The sequence below is a fragment of the Rhinolophus hipposideros genome (assembly GCF_964194185.1).
Source record: "Rhinolophus hipposideros genome assembly, chromosome: 15".
NCBI lineage: Eukaryota > Metazoa > Chordata > Mammalia > Chiroptera > Rhinolophidae > Rhinolophus > Rhinolophus hipposideros.
Window position 1 is genome coordinate 21,691,324 of NC_138061.1, and position 15,771 is coordinate 21,707,094.

Here is a 15,771-nt window from a genome sequence, read left to right on the forward strand (position 1 = left end):
GGAAGTTCTAAGTACATCACACATGTTAACTTCTTCAAGCCTCACCATAACCCTAAGGGATAGGTTGCATTTTTATGCCCAGTTTACAGATGAGGAAACTGAGGCTAAAAGAGGCTGCTCTGGAGGCTGTTCCTGCAGCAGAGTCAACCTCCCTCATCCTACCCGCCTTTTAACGCATCTGGCTGGGCCCTTCACCACCAGCCCCTCCTGTGGCCAGTCTGGTCTTCTCAGCCACCCAGCACTAGGAACACCTCTTCTGGGAAGCCTCTCTAGGGCCCTGAGTGCAGAGTAAGTCCCCCTTCTTGGAGCTTGTCTCTCCTCTGAGCCCGAGCTATGCCTCTCCCAACCCTTTGTCAAACTCTGCCCAACACAGTGACAGCCATGGCCTAGCTGTGGCCTTATTTGTTTGCCCTGGCTTCTCTTGAGTACATGTGGACACTTCAACTTGACCAACATTTTTTGAGCACATACTATGTGCCACACACTAAGCTACACACTGGGGCTGCAATGGTGACCAACAATAAACAGACCTTGGCTCTTGTGGACTTATAGGCCAGAGGGAAACAGACATTTATCAAGCAGTCTCGCTAAGGAACGTGTCATCACAATCCTAGGAAAATGTTCTGAAAGAAAGGAGCGAGGTTCTGGGGGGCTGGGGGCAGGCTTTCCTGAAAAGCAGTGGTGAAGGAGAAGCAGGCCTGTCCATGTGTTGTGCAGGCAGGCTAGGGAGAGAACATTCCACAGAGTGAGCACAACACGTGCCAAGGCCCTGTGACTGAAGTGAGACCCACACAGCCAAAAAGCAAGATGGTATGGCTGCAGCGGGGACAGCAGAAGGATCCTGGGGAAACTTGCTAGTGGCAAGCCGAGGTGGGCTGGGGACATAGCAGGAGGGCCTCGAAGAGCTGGGTGAAGACCCTGGCCTTTTTTCCGAGAGCAATAGGGAACCCCTGACAGGTTTCAGCAGAAAGGCAATAAGACCAGACTTGCATTTCTAAAAGGTCTCTCTGCCATCTGCTGTGGAGAAGACATGGGAGGAGGCAAGAGGAACCAGGAGAGAAAACAGCCGCATCCAGGGCGTCGGGCCTATACTGGACTTGCCCGCATTCCCCTGGGGCCTAACATGATGCCTGCATAGAGCAGGTGCACAGGAAATATCTCACAGATGGAACCAACCAATAGCATGTCATTTTCTGGAAACAGGACTCAGAGGAGGTACCTAAGCGGGGATGGGGGCAGGGTGAGGGCGCAGCACGGGGGTCCTTCAGCTGGACGGCACCCTCACTCTGGCCACTGCAGCAGACAATTGGGAGGCAGTGTGGGCAGCCCCTGGGCCTTCACACCACCACTGTCTGCAGGGGTTTTCCAGCAGACTTCCTTGGGTCCTGTTTCCGGCAAGCCACTTCCCCAACTTAAATAGGAAATGGCCACATCCTCTGTCTGAGGGTATACCCTCTACCTCCTCCCCAGAGCAGTGGCCAGGCCTCCACAGAGCATGTGACAGCCAGCACTGCACCCCTTCTCTGTTTTATCTGTTGAGGCAGCACATAAAACCTCATTTGGCCGAATAATTCTGTTACTAAAAGGAGTGAGAGCACTACTGACCTATATCATTCATTCATTCGTTAAGCACTCCCTGAGTGCCAACTCTGGACCCACAGGTGAGCAAGACCCAACTTCGGCCCTTCAGAAGCCAAGCAGGAGCCATGCTGGGATCAAGGGATGAGGTTCCTTTTGCTTTGGGTGAGTTATTTCAGTGTCATGTTCTATAGAAAAGGATAAGGATGAAACAATATGAAAAGGGATGTGAAAGGGGAATGGAGAATCTATAAGCAAGTCTGTATAAAAAATTGTAAATGCAACTATTTATTGAATACTTCCTGTGTGCCAGGCACTGTGCTAAGTATTTCACACACATATCTCACCTAATCCCAAAACATCCCTGCAGGATTGCCATCATTCCCATCCTGCGAGCTATAAAACTGCTGGGGCTCGGAGATGTTACGCGGAAGGCAAGACAAGCCCAAATTCAATCCCAGACCTGCCCGCCATCAAAACTCACACTCTAGACAGGAAAGGTCAAAGGGCAGGGGACTTCCTGCTTGGGGAAGAGACGGCAAGGGGATAAATACACCTTTTTTTAAGGAATCAGAAGGGTTCTATGTACAGGCAGAACCTCGGAGTCTTCCGGAAGACAAAGGGTGACAGCCCAGGGATGGAGCTTTAATGAAAGCAGGGGAGACTGCGGACTAATGGGTGACCCATCCTAGAAATCTTGCAGGAAGTAGGCCTGTCCGTGACCTGGGCAGGAATGTTATACCTCAAAGCCCACAGGCAAAAAGCAGGACTGGGTGTGCCCTTGGAAAGCACTTGGTCTGACAGAAACCCTGCCAGCCTTCAGAAAAAGAAAAAAAGGAAAAAGACAACTCCCTCTCTGGCTAGTTCCCCAGCTGCATCTGCTCTCTGACTCCAGCCAGGGCACCTCTGCCCCCTTGGCTCTCTGAACTCATTCAGTCCCCAAGACCCTCCCGTCACCAGGGTTCTCTTCTTCCTGCCATCTCCCATCTCCTGACACTTTCCCTCTTGGGCACCATCTTGGTCTCTGCGGTCAACTTTCTCCTCACCAAGTCCTTTCTCATCCACACCCCCCAACGCCCAGCACTGCAGCCCTAGGCCGAGCCTACCCTCAGATCTTAAAGTCTAGGGCAGACCCAGCAACTGCAGAATAGAACATAAAATAAATTCACTGGACAATAGAAACCATCGGAATCAGAGACTCCAAAATTTTTGAAAGAAGGAGAGCTTGAGATCTGGACCCAAGAGAGCATCGGGTCCAGCCACTGCCTTCAGACAGGCCAAGAAGTAACATGCCCATTTAACAGGCGTAGCAAAGGAGGCCTAGTACATTGTGGACTTCCCTATGGTCACACAGTAGGATAAGGACTTGAACACTCAGGTTTAACATCTTCTGGTGCTTACTTAGCATGACATATAGGTCAGGGCATTGGAAGGCATGGCAGACAAGAGCGGACAAGAAGAAGGGATTGCTTCTCTTTACGAGGTGGGCAGAAGGGACTGGTACCTGAAGTCGTCCATAAAGAGAAGGCAGGGAGGGGCGGGCCCTGCTGGGGAGGAGCTGGGAAAAGCTCCTGGTTGTTGCCATATCTTTTTCATCAAGAACAAGGGCTAATTCGATTGAACTGATGAGTCACCTGGCATATGGGGCTAAAGGCCAAGCTGCCAGGGCCATCCTCCCTGCCCTACTAGACTGGGCCTGGTGCTGGAGAATGGGGAGCAGGGAGCCCCACCCCAAAGCTTCCTCTCATGCCCGGAACCAGGATGAGACTGGAGGCTGCGGCCTGGAGTCTGGAAGAGAGAGACATGTGCATAGAGACGAGGACAAAGACACACAAAGACAGAGCGTGCGCTGGGTGCTGCAAGGAAACTGGAGCCAAGGCGCCCATAGGGTGTCCTCTGGGGCTGGGACAGGTGCCCCAGCAGTGACAGCTGCCAGCCGCCCAGGATGATGGGAACACAACAGGTGCAGAGGCGGGGGCGGAGACCAAAAGGGAATCTGAGAAAACAGCTTGGAGTTGGGCACCCCTCCCAGGCCATGGGCCCAGTGCCAAGCAGCCGTTTCTCAGACCCTCCAAGACACAAACACACCGATGCCTGCTCCCCAGGTCTGGGCTTCAGGACCATCCTGGCCAGCCAGGACTACTCAGGAGTCACATCCACGCCAGGCAGAAAGGACAGAACAAGGAAGAAACCAGGTTTTGATTCCCAGGACAGAGTGTGCCAGACGGATCCCCACCCACAGAGCCCCCAGCTGGCAGCAAACGTTTGCCTGCGATAAGATCTATGTCACCAGCCAGGAAGGGTGGAGGGATGTGCCCATCCCATCCTCGTGGAGACTGGGAGCTCTGGTCTTGAAGTAAGATAGGCAAGCTCTACCGACACATGACTGGGCAAGCTACTGAGCTTCTCTGAGGTCCAGTGCTTGGCTCGAAAAGTAATAGTAACAATTGCTGTCAATGCTGTTCAGAGGCCCAGAGAACTCAAGAATCAAGGTAGGACCTAGAGGGGCTAAGATCCCGCCCAACCTCAGGGAGGAGTGACTTAGGATCGAGGATATGAGTACACTAAGTATACTCTGAAATGTTCCACTGAGAAGAGAGGGAGGAAGAGAGGACCAGCTGTAAGAAATAGGAACCATCTTCACCTTAATGAGCACCGTTTGCTCAGCACCACTCATGGTTCCAGGCTTTCCATGTGTTATTGCACGCATGCCTTATATGCAAATGCCATTCCAGGGTGCTGGGTAACAGTGGGTTCTTCTAAGCAAGCAAATTAAACATAGCGCCTTGTCACCTGGTTAGCTCTCTGTTTTTGTTTGGGATAGAATGAATTTTAAACTTGAAGCCATCCCTTGTCTCAATGGTCACAAGTCACAAATGACCTCAATTATCACCTTGCTGAGGAGGGTGAGGAAGGACAGACAAGAGACATTTATTGGGGGGGGGGGAGGCAGAGAGATGTGGAGATCCAAGGGCTCAGGGGACAAGACGCATGTGCTTAAGCAAGACATGAGCCTTGGCCATCAGAGATGCACAAACACCCCCTGGACTGATCCCGCTGGGCCTGCCCGGATTATGAGAAAAGCTGGCAGCTGAGAGCAGGAGGTTAAATCTCTCCTCTGCAGGCAGAGACCACCCTCCCCAAGCCCATCCACCTGCCTCCACCCCACCCTCCTCTCTCTCTCTCTCTCTCTCTTTCTCTCTCTCTCTCATACACACACACACACACACACACACACACACACACACACACACACACCTACAGGCCTAGTGGCGCAGCCAGGATTCCTGGTGTTCAACCCTTGTGGTGTCCCCCCAGGCAGCTGAAACTACCCCCAAGTTACCCGCTTCAGCCAACCCTCCTGCCTGTAGGGAGTGGCCTTCCTCAGGCTCTCCTGCTTCCTTCCCCATCCCTCCACCCCAGGTCAGACTAACTGAGGGATGGCAGAGCCCAGAGCCACCTGACTTGGCTCCCACCTCTGCTCCCTGGCCCTGCCTCCTGCTCCCTGCTGAGAGCCTCTCACTCCAACACTCAGACTCAGACACTGGGCATTCGTGGGCACCCTGGAGCCAGTGGATATTGGCCATGCTGGCTGGAGAGTCAAGGGTAGGACCCGCAGGCACAGAGGCACCTGTGAGTACTGGGGTTCGTTCAAGACCTCTCAGCAGAGGCTAGCGTCTTTCCTCACCACTTAGCCGATGCACAAACTCTGTCCCTGCCCCTACACCTCCAGCCCTAGGCCCAGACTGAGTCACTGACTCCAACCCCAATCTTACATCTTGTCATCAGGAAGCCCCACAAACAGTGTCTCTGGGGACCACGAGCATGTGGCTGACTCAGTGCTGGCCATGCCCACCCCACCTCCCCATAGCTAGAGCTCAGGTGTGGGCTGTTGGGACTGTGGGTCCCCTGCCCAAAGGACAGCTCAAGGAGGGCAGCCACCACAGGGTGATAGGAAATCCATTTTCCTCCCTGCAGCCGTCCCATCTCCCTGTTTGCTCCATCTCCCAATTTGCATGCTCATCCACTGTTGCCATCTTCCTTTCCTCTCTCTCTAATAAGGTACCTCAGGCTCATCCCCCACGATGCCACACCCTTCAGGATTACTGTCTCCTTTCTTTCCTACCTCCAGCTGCTAGAGCCCAGGATCAGGCAAGCCACCAGGGACCCCAGGAACGCACAGGATGAACTCTCCAGTGCAGAGGACAAAGCCTTCCCTGGGAGTCAGGACTCCTGGGTTCCAAGCAGGTCCTGTGTCCCATGGTCAAACTCAACCAAGGCATGGGCAGATGTGTGGGAGCCTGTGTGAGTTTGGGAAGACTCAGGGAGGGCAGCCCTTTTTAATGTCTAATAGGTCCCCTCATCTTGGGAGGGTGGTGGGTAAGGGCTCCAGGAGGTGGGTTAATGCAGCTCCTGTGTTGGGCAAACAGAGCAGGGATGTCTGCCTAGGGCACCCCCTCCCCTCTCTAAAACAAACGCTCCACCCCTCACCACCTCAGCCCAGCTCAACCAAACCCACTTCTCCTGCCCAGAGTAGAACTCTGTTCTGAGGGCCAATTAAGGGAGGTGGGCTACATTAACGTCGCCTTTGTGTGGGGGTTTATTTTTATCAGCCACACCACCTCTATAATTTGCTGTGTGACCTTGGGCAAATCATTCTCCTCTGTGGGCCACAGTTTTCATATCTGTAAAATAAAGATTCTGAACTCATGTATCTTTAGCTCTGAACCAGGAGTTCCCTGATTCACGGATGTGGAGAGGAATCATTTGGGGAGAAGCAATCGAGAATTCCTGCACTGTCTGAAGAGCAGACCCTCCTCACCCCTTCCCACCAAGGTCTGGTGGAAAACCGAAGATGAGCCAGCACACTCTTGGCTGGGCATCACTGCTCTCAGTCCTCTTCCTGACCCCACCAAACATGGGCACCGCCTGAAGGGTCCGTGGCCTGGTTTATGCCTTGAGTGCCATTAGCCAGGCCAGAGTCTGGGGTCAGCCTGGATCACCCCAGCTGAGCAGTCACTATGTCCTTGTCAAATCCATCCCCTGGCTACTCCTGCCAGCCACCAGCTTCATGCTGATCTGGACAATTCTTCCAACAGCCTTCAGCCCCCCATCCCCCTTCCTGAGGGCTGCCAGGCTGACCTGTCTGCTGACAAATCTGGCTGGGTCACTCCCCAGCTTAGATAGCCCATAGTCGATAAACTCCGCCCTCCTTTGGGAAGCATTCAAGGTCCTCTGTGAACTGGCCTCAGCCCATGTATATGGTCTCCCCTCCCACCCAAGTACCAACACTCCATGCCCATGAACCACATATGTCCCAGGACACCGCTGCGTCACACATGTCCATGGCTCTTTGAACACTGTCACTCTACCTGGAATGCCCTCCTCTCACAATGGTCACTCAAAAACTCCTATCTCACCTTCATCGCTCAGCGGGGAGGCATCTTTCTGAGATCACGCAATGCCCCAGGGCAGACTACACCTTCCTTCTCTAAGGTACATCCAGTCCTTCGTGCAGCCCCAGCCCTGCAGTGACAATAAGGGCCCTATTAGCTCTGGATCCTCAGCCCCTAACATGGTGGGCACTGGGGAGTGCTCAGAGCGTATGTTCTGAAGGAAACAGGAAAAGAAGGAGGAGTTGCGAGGAAGACAGGCCAGAGCTGATGATGGGTGGTCTTTACTTGGCCCCCTTCTGCCCCCTTCTCCAGGCTCCACATCTCAGTCCTCAGGTCACCCTCCCAGCTGTGATGCCCCAGCTTCCTGTGGACCCAAAGGCAACAGGCTGCCTCCCCCGTGACCTCACAGCGCCCAGGTGGCACTCCCTGTTCCCTCAGTACTACTGACAGCACTAGCTGGTGCTCACTCAGATAGAAACAGCCAAGAAGCCAAGCAACCAGGTGTGTCCTGGAACACTGAGGAACCACAGCCTAGCTCACCGTCTTCCCTGGAGGCAGCAGGAGGGCATCCACCAGCCCCCAACCACCCACGGCAGGACTACAAGGAGAAGATGCTGAAAACATGTGCCTGGCTCCCTCCCAGACTCTCCCAGTTAAGGCGGCAGAGGGAAGAGGCCCTCCAACTTGTTTGCATAAACCATTTATAGCTGCGCATTCAAACCCACACCATCCAAGAAGAAAAAAGCCCACTGCAATCACCCGTGGCTTCCCAGTCTGTCATTTTCCTTCTCTTTCATTTTTTATTTTAATGGCAGGAAGCCGTGCTCAGGAGAAATCTCTACCCTGGCTGCTCCTGGCAGCACAGAAGCTAAATTTTCCCTCCAAATTAAAGGAGGATGATGAGCAACTATCCTTGAGGTGTCAGTGACTTACGGTTTGCAAAGTCTACAAGCATCCAGTAACTGCAGGACATAGCTCTCGCCAGCCCCCATTTACAGATGAGGAAACTGAGGCTCAGAGAGGTTAAACGACTTGCCCAAGCCACACGAAACCAGGGGCAGTAATGGACAAGCGGCTGACTCCCCAGCATCTATTCCACTCCAGGACGATCGTGCTTCTCCACTTTGGCTGCACATTACCATCACCTACGGAGGTTATAAAACTACGCATGCCCAGTCCCCACTCCAGATCAATTAATACAGAAACTCTGAGGGTGGGGCCCAGGTGTGGGTGCTTCTAAAAGCTCTTCAACATGGTTCCAATGTGCAGCCAGGGTTGCGACCCACCCATAGAAGCCAGTCACAACAGTTCCACTCTCCTGGCCAGTGACGGGGTCAAGAATGGCCATGTGACCCACTTCTGGCCAATACAGCATAGTGGGAACTCTTCAGAGACGCCTCTGAAAGCAGCAGAGGACATAGGTCGTGCTTCCTTCAGACTCTGTCGCATCCGGTTCCTGGGACTGCCATGGCCATGTAGCTACTGGCCCGAAAGAAAGGCAACCCACGGAAGGCAGAGCAGAGAGATGGAAGGTACCTCAGCCTTGGCCTTATTTTAGAGTCTTTACTCAAGCGACCCTGAACTCCACCCACCCCTGGACTTCCTGTGATCCGCGCTGGTGCAGCTCCTTGCTGTTTCAGCCGGTACACCGTCAGCATTTGTTCCTTGCAATGACAGGCCTGAGACAGCAGCAGTCACCTGCCTCATATCCCCACCCCCGTCACCCCTCTCCCCTTAGAGCTCCCACCACGGGGAGCGGAAGCGACTGAGTGCCCCAGCTCTGGAGCTCTCAAATCCATCCCAGTGTCTGCTCCAAGGCCACGGTTCCCATAGCTGCTTCTAGCCAGTGACCAAATGGGGCAAGGAGATGAAGGCAGACCCATTCCCGGGGTACGTGGGACTTCCCCGACAGCGACTGGGCTTGGGCCTGGGGACTCCCCAAGGCCTTTCCTTGGGACTCCACTGCAGTCTAAAATGCTTCCACCAAACTTCCTTTGTTCCTTACCCCTCTCTTTCACGCAGGGTCACACTTGCATTGAGGTCTGATGGCTCACCCAGCCTCTCCCTGCTTCTTCTCTGTTTTTCCTCACACAGGCATTTCCTCTGACAATTAAATTAATTATCTACCCACTTATTTATTTATTATTTATGTTTAATGCCCTCTTAACTGCTTAAGGTCTACTTACCTGCCTAATACATGACCCGCCTAACACATGACCTTCATCACCCATGCCTGGACCACCGTGAGAGCCTCCTCAGTGGCCTATCTACCTTGGAGTCCCCTCTAACCCATCCCAGTCCTTCCTACACAAACCACACTACTCCTTTACTCAAGAACCTTCAATCATTTCTTATTTCTAACGCCATCAAGATTCATTTCTTTTGCCTTTCTTTACAGGCACTACTGACTCTGACCTGCCCCAACAGCCAACCCCGGCAGAAGACTGAAATCCATCCCTATCCCTGGAGGGCTTCCCCCATGTGGGGCAATGCTGGCTATTTGCAAGACAGAAATGATTGACATGGCCGCTCCACCATGAGCACTGAAGCTGCGCTACATCTGAGTACCAACTCCATTCGTTTCCACAGATGTTCCTCAATGACAAACCCTCCCTCAGACTCCCTTTACCCCCCCCAAAAGAATAGTTAACAAGAGAAATACATTTTACACACAAACAACCCTCCATCAACAAGTACATCTTCTCAAAGACAGTTACAATAACGAAAATGATTATTATTCACAATAACAATACGAATAGGAGGACAATAAAGGTAAAGATGGTTGTGATGATGGAGAAAACAGTAGTAATGACAAAGATAAATATGAAAAGCAGGGGTAAAAAATATTCTAACAGTATGATCGCAGTGATGTAAATATACATGAGATAGAACTGACTTCCCCGTGAGCCATTGTCAATTTACCCAAATTCCTTTAGGAAATGCATTTGGTTGCTAGTAACAAATGCCAAAAATAAATACATAAGGTGTTATTTAACACATGGATTTTTAAACACATAAGGTGTTTTCTCTCACATAGAAGAAGTCTGTGGCAGCTCTACAGCCATCAGGGACCTGGGCGTCTTTTATCTTTCTACTCCATCATTCCACATGACACTTCAAGATTGCTTCATGATCCAAGACAGCTGCTGAAGGTCCAGCCACTTTGTCCACATTCCAGGCAGGAAGCAAGAGGAGCATGAAAAAACAAAATCAAGCTATCTGCCTCTCTTTAAAGGAGCCTTAAGCAAAGTCCACCCAACAATTCTAATTTACATTTCACAGACCACAATGTAGTCACATGGCTACACCAAGCTGCAGGGGTTGCTAGAATATATCCTCTTTTTGTTGGATACACTGCCACTTCAAATAAAAACAAGGGGCTCAGACATAATGATGAGCTCCATTCCCTCTGGGAAACATTATGACTGATGCCACAGCACGCAGAATCTTCAAAATTGGTGGGGTCTTCCCCGGTGTCCTCACATACCCTTTTGCTCCCTCCAGCTGAACTGTATGCTCAATATGAGAAGTTGCGTTATCCCTAAACTTGCTTATGACTGGTTCCTATTCCAGGAAACTATGTCATTTATTTAACTATTACATAAAAAGTATCAAAAATCTCTTTTAAGAGAATGAAAAGACAAATCACAGACTGGGAGATCATTGCAAAGTACACATCTAATACAAAATCCAGTATATATATTTTTTAAAAACTCAAAAAAATAGAAAAACCAAATAACCCAGTAAAAAATAATTGGCCAATGAGAAAGAAGGAAATCCTGCCATTTGTGACAAGTTGGATGCATCTTGAGGGCATTATGCTAAGTGAAATAAGTCAGGCAGAAAAAGACAAGTATGGTATGATCTCATTTATATGTGGAATCTAAAATAGTCAAATGCAGAGAAACAGAGTAGAATGGTGTTCACTTGGGGTTGGGGTCAGGGGAAATGGGGAGATATTGGTCAAATGATGCAAACTTCCAGTTATAAGATTTAGGGATCTAACATACAGCATAGTAGGTAATTGCAGCTACAAGACTGTATCATATACTTGAAAGTTGCTAAGAGAGGAGATCTTAAATGTTCTCACTACAAAAAAAAAATGGTAACTGTGGAGGGATGGAAGTGATAACTAACGTTATGGTGGTAATTGTTTTACAATATATAAATATTGTAAAATATTTACACAGTCCTATACCTTAAACTTACACAATGTTATGTGTCAATTTCATCTCAATAAAACTGGAAAAAATCAATTGGCAAAAATTTCAACACACATTTCACCAAAGCAGATATACACATGGGAAATAAGCACATGAAGAAATGCTCAATATCATTAGTCCTTAGGGAAATGCACATCAAAACCATAATGAGACACCACTGCACACCTATTAGAATGGCCAAAATTAAAATAACTGACCATACCAAGTGTTGGTGAGAATGTGGAGAAATCAGAACTCTTGTACTCTGGTGAAAATGTAAAATGGTACAACTAATTTAGAAAATAGTTTGGCAGTTTCTTTACAAGTTAAACATGCACATGCCATAGGGTCCAGTCATTCCATTTCTAAGTATTTACCCAAGAGAAAAGGAAATCCATGTCCATACATAGACTGGTATATAAATACTCTTAGCAACTTTATTTGTAATAGCACAAAATTGAAAACAACCCAAATGTCCATCAACAGGTGAACAGATAAACAAATTGTACACCCCATTATGGAATACCACTAAGCAATAAAAAAGAATGACACACCACAACATGAATGAATCTCAAACTAAAGATATCGAGTGAAAGAAGCCAGAGTAAAAGAGAGTACATTCTGCATGATTCCATTTATATAGAACTCTAAAAATGCAAACTAATCCATAGTGACAGAAAGCAAATCAGTAGTTCCCTGAGTATGGGGCGGGGGGTGGAAAGAGGGAGGAGTAGGAGAGGGGTTACTAAACACACATGTTTGAGGGTGTGGAGAGGTTCACTGACTTGACAGTGTTGATGTTTTCACAGAGGTATACATATGTCAAAACACTTCAAAATGTACATTATAAATCACATGATATATTTATTATGTCAATTATACTTCAATAAGGCTGTTTTTAAAAATCCATTAAATACAGGTGTGAACGGAGGGCATGGAGAAAGAAAATTGTTTTTTCTGTAAGAACTAAGTTGAATCAGTTCCTCAAAAAATTAAAAATAGAATTAACATGTGATTCACTACTTCCACTTCTGGGCATATACCCCGAAGAACTGAAAGCAAGACGTTGAATAGATATTTGTACACCTATGTTCATGGCAGCATTATCCACAATAGCCAAAACATAGAATGCAAGTGTCCATCATCAACAGATGAATGGATAAACAAAATGTGGTATGTCAAACAATGGAATATTATTCAACCTTCAAAAAGGAAGAAAAATCTGACACATGCTACAATGTAGATGCAACTTGAGGACATTACGCTAAGTGAAATAAGTCCATCACAAAAGGACAAGCACTGTATGATTCCATTCATATGAGGTACCTAGAGTACTCAGATTCACAGACACAGCAAGTAGAATGGTGGTTGCCAGGCTGGAAGCAGGGGTAATGAGGAGTTATTGTGCAACGAGTACAGAGTTTCAGTTTGGGAAAATGAAAGAGGCTCTGGAGATGGAGGGTGAATGATGGTTGCAAAATAGTGTGAACCTACTGTACTTAATGCCATTAAACTATGCACCTAAAAACGGTCAGGGTAGTAAACTTCATGTTATGTGTATTTTACCACAATTATTTAAAAAATATAAACAAAAAACTAAATGAATGCTTTGGAAGAGTGTATTAAAGACTGGTTCTTGCCCCCTGCCCCCCTCGCCAAAGTGCTGCCAAATTATATGTAGGCAAGACAACTGCAAAATGCTATCCAAAAAAGAAATTAAGAAAAAATATCCCATTTACAATGTCATCAAAGAGAATAAAATACTTAGGGATAAATTTAATCAAGGAGATAAAAGATCTGTACACCGAAAACTATAAAACGTTGGTGAAAGAAATTGAAAAAGACACAAATAAATGAAAAGATAGCTTGTATTCACGGATTGGAAGAATTCATATTGTTAATATGTCCATACTACCCAAAGTAATGTACAGAGTCAATGCAATCTCTATCAAAATTTCAATGGCTTTTTTTTTTTACATAAATAGAAAACAATCCTAAAATTAACATGGAACCACAAAAGACCTTAAAAAGCCAAACCAATCTGTAATAAGAAGAGCAAAGCTGCAGGCATCATACTTCCTGATTTGAAACTATAACAAAGCTATAATAATCAAAACAGTATGGTACTGGCATAAAAACAGGCATATAGACCAATGGCACAGAATAGAGCCCACAAACAAATCCAAGCATTATGGCCAACTGATCTTCAACAAGGGTGCCAAGAACACACAATGGGGAAAGGATGGTCCGTCTCTTCCATAAATGGTAGTGGGAAAACTGGATATTACGAAAACATGCCGAATTATGAAATTGGACCCTTATCTCACACTACATACAAAAATCAACTCAAATTGGGTTAAAGACTTAAACACGAGACCTGAAACTGTAGACTACTGGAACATAAGGAAAAAGCTTGACATTGGTCTTGACAATTATTTTTTTGGATGTGATCCCAAAAGCACAGGCAACAAAAGCAAAAATAGACAAATGGGATTGCATCAAACTGAAAAGCTCCTGCACAGCAAAGGAAGCAATCAACAGAGTTAAGAGACAACCTATGGAATAACAGAAAGTATTTGCAAACCGTACATCTGACAAGGGGTTAATATCCAAAATATACAGGAAACTCAAACAATAGTAAAAAAATTAATAATAACAATAAACCAATTTTTAAAATGGGCAAAGGACCTGAAAAGGCATTCTTCGAAAGAAGACATACAAATGACCAACAAGAATATCAAAAGGTGCTCAAAAAGAGAAATGCAAATAAAAACCACAATGAGATATCACCTCACACCTTGTCAGATGGCTATTATAAAAAAGACAAGAGGTAAGTGCTGGCAAAGATGTGAAGAGGAGGGAATGCTTGTACACTGTTGGTGGGATTGCAAATTGGTGCGGCCACTGTGGAAAACAGTATGGAGGTTCCTCAAAAAATTAAAAATAGAACTACCTTATGACCCAGCAATTCCACTTCTGAGTATATAGCCAAAGGAAATGAAATCACTACCTTGAAGAGATATCTGCACCCCCATGTTCATTGCAGCATTTTTCACAATAGCCAAGATATGGAAACAAACTATGTCCATCTATAGATAAATGGATAAATGGATAAAGATAAATGGATAAAAATATATACACAATGGAATAGTCTTCAGCCTTTGAAAAGAAGGGAAGAAATCCTGCCATTTGGGACAACATGAATGAACCTTGAGGATCTTATACTAAGTAAAACAAGCCAGAGAAAGATGAGGAATCTTGCATGACCTCACTTATATGTGAAATATAAAAGAGTCAAACTCATAAAAGCAGAGAGTAGAATGATAGTTGCCAGGGGCTGAGAGGTGTGGGAAATGGGGAGATGTTGCTCAAAGGGTATATGACTCCTATAATTTAAGTAGTAAACTGTTACTAAAGCATCTGTAGCTGGTGGCAGTAGCAGTTTAAAATGGTGACAAGAATGATGAAGATGATACAGTGTGATGTCTGAGACAGGAGGTCCAAAACCACACGCAGGCTGAAGGAGGGTTTGGGGTCTTCTAGATAAGGGTCTTCTAGATTAAGGAGTTCCTCAATTTCTATGAAGAGGAGCCAGACCTCACCAGCCCCCAGAGGCATAAGAGGTGGAACCCTGGCCCTGACTCCCAGGGGCTCCCAGTAAGGCGAGCGAATCAGGATTTGTTTGAATTCCACTCATTTTTAGTTTGCACTTTTTGGCTACTTAGCGCTGTCCTGGCACCAGGCATAACTACATCAAATACCTCCTTCATTCCTCCGTAGAGCTTGTCAAAGCAGGGATTTGTCTCTGCAGACCACCCTCTGTTAGAAGTGGGGATATAAAAGTTCATTTTTTAAAAAAGGTTTAAAGTATAAAAGTAATGCATGCTTATCTTTTAAAAATTAAATAAAATAGTACCAACTAATATGGAGTAAAACAGAAAAGCATCTCATTCCTCCATACCACTCTAGCCCCAGCCTATTCCCCAGAGGCAGCCACTGGTAAAGGTGGGTGGGCATCCACTCAGCCTATGCCTGTGTTTGAACAAAGGAAAGGGTGAGTGATGAGCAGACGCACAGACAGACCTCAAGGCGTCGAACCACAGAAGAGAGAGTTCTGCCCAAATATCTCCATCTCTCACCCTGTCACCTCTTTCCAGTCATTGTCAAATGCTCTCAGGCCTTTTCTGGCCAACCTATTTAAAAATGTAAACATCCACAGATCACCCCGCACACACCCCATGATTTATTTCTCTCCGTAGCACTTATCACCATCTGACATCCCATATGGCACCTTTTTTTTTTTTTTGAAGTCTGTCTCTCCTTACAAGAGTGTAACTCTATAAGACTGGGAATTTGGTCACTGTTATATCCTAGCGCCGCGAGCAGAGCCTGGCACTTTGTAGGCACTGAATAAATATTAGTTGGAAGGAAGGGAAGGAGAGAGGGAAAGGAGGAGAGGAGGGAGAAAGGAAAACTATAATATTCTAAATACAAACAGGATCATAACATGTACACTGTGCATCATGCAATGTGCTGTTTCCTCTTAAAAATATGGTGGACCTTTTATTTTTATTGCAGTACCTGATAATATTAAA

At 47.1% G+C, this 15,771-nt stretch overlaps 1 protein-coding gene across 3 annotated transcripts in view; it reads right to left on the reverse strand.

The window, feature by feature from the left end:
* Positions 1–15,771, reverse strand: part of NEURL1 (neuralized E3 ubiquitin protein ligase 1) — a 68,980-nt gene that overhangs the window by 32,666 nt on the left and 20,543 nt on the right. Inside the window, exon 2 of one of the 3 annotated variants that reach the window (XM_081074474.1) lies at positions 10,008–10,135. The exons of the other annotated variants lie outside the window; for them this stretch is intronic. The gene's annotated coding sequence lies outside the window, so the exon portion shown is untranslated. The remainder of the gene's footprint in view (positions 1–10,007; positions 10,136–15,771) is intronic. 3 annotated transcript variants of the gene reach the window in all.